The following is a 3,783-nucleotide window of genomic DNA, read 5'->3' as shown; positions in this document are numbered from 1 at the left end:
GGGTTGCTTAATAGGGCTACTATTTAGTAAGTCCTGAGATGCCGTTTTGTATATATTTACAGCCAAATTTGATCTCTTACACTCTTTAACATTTTATTTTTTAATTAACTAGGTTCTGTTTGGATTTTCAATAACTTACAATGGATATATGCAGTTAAGAATCAGAAAATGCCTCAAGAAAAAATTGTAGAAAAAATATCAGGCTTAATTTTTTAATAGTTTCTTTTCCCCCTAGAATTTAACTCCTTGAATATTGGTTGTTTCAGCACACTTGAGTTCTAATTTTTATCTACAAAGTCCTCATAGAGTGCCACAGGTTCTAGGATGCTGCTTTCTGTTTGGCATTTATGTCCACTGTACAATTGCTCCAAGTCATAACATAGATATCACCTTGATGTGTTTTTCTTCCTGCGGAAATTGTACCCATCCAGATCTGGCTGCTTTGATTACTCTCTGATGTCTGCAAACAGATATTATTTATTTATTTATTTATTTATTTATTTATTTATTTATTTATGAGAAAGAGAGAGAATGAAAGAGAGAGAGAGACACGGACAAACAGGGAGGGAGATAGTTGAGAAACATTAGTTCTTTGTTGCGGCACCTTAGTTGTTCATAGATTGTTTTCTCATATGTGTCTTGACTGAGGGGCTCCAGCAGAGTGAGTGACACCTTGCTCAAGCCAGCAACCTTGGACTCAAGCCAGCAACCTTGGGCTTCAAGCCAGTGACCTTTGGCTCAAGTCAATGTCCATGGGGTCATGTCTATAATCCCACACTCAAACCAGTGACCCTAGGATCAAGCTGGTGAGCCCCCACTCAAGCCAGATACTTAAGCTGGCATCTCAGAGCCTGGGTACTCAACATCCCAGGCCATGGCTCTATCTGTAGCACCACCACTTGGTCAGGCTGCAAACAGATTTTTAAAATATTTTTTAATCTATTTTTCACAGTTACTACCATTAAAAAGTTAGTATGATATACTTTATTTTGTCATAGAAACAGTAATTTTAATAATAAAAATTTAAAAACCAAGCAACATTTAGGCAAACACATACTGCATGACTTTTTTATGGGCCATATGATATCAAAATAGATTTTAAAGAAATTAGTTCAAGTTTAGATAGATAAATAGTACTCTTGTGGAACTTAATTATACAATGTACGATAAATGTACAATGTGGTACAGAAAATGTTATGTCAAAGTCATCTATTTCTGAGGTTGCATGGTCTATTTTTTTTTTTTTTGTGGCAGAGACAGAGTCAGAGAGAGGGACAGATAGGAAGGGAGAGAGATGAGAAACATCAATTCTTTGTTGCAGCTCCTTAGTTGTTCATTGATTGATTTCTCTTATGTGCCTTGATCAGGGGGCTACAGCAGACCAAGTGACCCCTTGCTCGAGCCAGTGACCTTGGTTTCAAGCTGGTAGGCTTTTGCTCAAACCAGATGAGCCCGCGCTCAAGCTGGCGACCTTGGGGTCTCAAACCTGGGTCCTTCGCATCCCAGTCTGATGCTCCATCCACTGCGCCACCACCTAGTAAGGCTGCATGGTCTATTTTCTAAATACTTTTTGTTCTTTCTGTGAATTTGTTTCATTCTTTCACTCTTTTATGCAAGCCATCTAATTTCTAATTACTTATTAATTTACATGCCAAAACATGGATGCTAATCTCTAATCCATTGACTTTACAGCTCCAAGGCCTATGACAAACTCGTTGACTTAAGCTTTGTATGTATTTTTATTTAAAGGGATCATGCTCGCCTGACCAAGAGGTAGCGCAGTGGATAGAGCATCATACTGGGATGCAGAGGACCCAGGTTCGAGACCCCAAGGTCACCAGCTTGAGTGCGGGCTCATCTGGTTTGAGCAAAAGCCCACCAGCTTGCACCCAAAGTCCCTGGCTCCAGCAAGGGGATACTCGGTCTGCTGAAGGACCGCGGTCAAGGAACATATGAGAAAGCAATCAATGAACAACTAAGGTGTTGCAATGTGCAATGAAAAACTAATGATTGATGCTTCTCATCTCTCTCCATTCCTGTCTGTCTGTCCCTGTCTATCCCTCTCTCTGACTCACTCTCTGTCTCTGTAAAAAATAAACAAAAATTAAAAATAAATAAATAAATAAATAAAGGCATCTTGCTCAGTGTTGCCAACTGTAGGAAATAAGCATGTTCTTATTTTTTATTTCTTTGAAACCCATAAACTCTTCATTGTCTCCTTGTTTCTATGGATAAATTGTCCATGCCCCTGTTAATGACCAGCCCCTCCTTCCTCTCTCACTTACTTGAGAATAATACAGCAATTATCTTCTTTCTCTTTTTCATCAATTTTCCCTTTGCACTGGATCATTCCCATTGGGATATAAATTCTGCTATGGTTTTTCCCATCTCAAAGAATAATTAAATATTCAAACAGTAAGAAAAATTAATTTAGAACATGGCTTTTTTTTTTTTACTTCTCTAGAATCCATTCATTTAGAATTTGCCGTCTTTAGTCCACTGAAACAGCTGCTGTCAAGGTCCACAATGACGATCTCCAATAACTAATAAATGCAGTGGTCATTTATGTGTTCTAATCTGCAACATTTGATCATTCTTTTTTGGGACATTTTTCACTTCCAGGACAACACTTCATTCACTGAATTTACACCTACCATCCTGCCTTTTCTTTTTTTTTTCTCCCTCCCTTTTTACCCTCATTTCTTCTTCCTTCCTTTCTTCCTTCCTTGCTCTTCCTCAGCTCCTCAACCTAGAAATGCCAGGGTGGATCAGAGCTTGCTCATTGGAATACTTGACATTTTATAACCACAAACTCTCCATATATGATCACCAGTGTCATGGCTTCCAATTTACATTTTGAAGTTTTCCAGCTTCTACTTCTCCTTTATTTCCCAAATTTCCAACTGCCAACTGATATTTCTACTTAAATGTCTGATATGCACCTCAAATATAAATTGTCTAAAAGTTTACTTTTTATTTCTGCCCGAAAACTCCAACTGATACTAATTGAAAATAGGGACATTGAGAGTCTTAGATGAGACTAAAGGGTAGGGCTCCCATGATGAGATTGGTGCCCTTATAAGAAGAGGAAGAGACTTCAGATTCCTCTTTATTCTCATGCACCAAAGAAACATGATGTGAACCCAAAGGAAGATGGCCAACTATAAGCCAAGAGAGCAGTTCTCACCAGAACTGTGAGAAAATAAATGTCTGTTGTTGAGGACATCTAGTCTATGGTATTTTGTTCTGCAGGCTGAACATGGTCGGCATGGTTAGGCTATAGAAGGCATGGTCAGGCTTCTTAGCTTACAGACAGCTGCCTCGTTCTCACTGTGTGTACTCACATGTCCTGTTAGCAGTGTTTGCACATGAAGAAAGATCTCTCTTCTCTTGTTTTAATAAAGCCACCAATCCTATAAGATTATAAGCTTAGCCTTATGATCTCCCTTAACCTTAATTACCTTCTAAAAATCCTTTCTCCAAATACAGTTACAGTGAGGGTAAGAGCTTTGAATTTAGGAGACAACACAATTCATGTTTATAGCATTCATGTATACATAAATAAATCTTACTTATCTAGATTATTTTGTCCTGTTTTTCCCTAGAATATAATCCCAATGATATTCTAGATGATTGTTTTCTTCACTGTTGTATTCTTGGTATTAAAAAATAGTCTGGAACATAATAAGAGTTTAAACATATATGCACAATTGTAAACTAATACTAAATTTTGATAGGACAGTTTGGCAATCTGTTTAAAAAGTACAAGATGACCATATATTC

Source organism: Saccopteryx bilineata, chromosome 5 (genome assembly GCF_036850765.1).
Source record: "Saccopteryx bilineata isolate mSacBil1 chromosome 5, mSacBil1_pri_phased_curated, whole genome shotgun sequence".
In the NCBI taxonomy this organism is placed as follows: Eukaryota; Metazoa; Chordata; class Mammalia; order Chiroptera; family Emballonuridae; genus Saccopteryx; species Saccopteryx bilineata.
Note: the sequence above shows the minus strand (reverse complement) of the source record.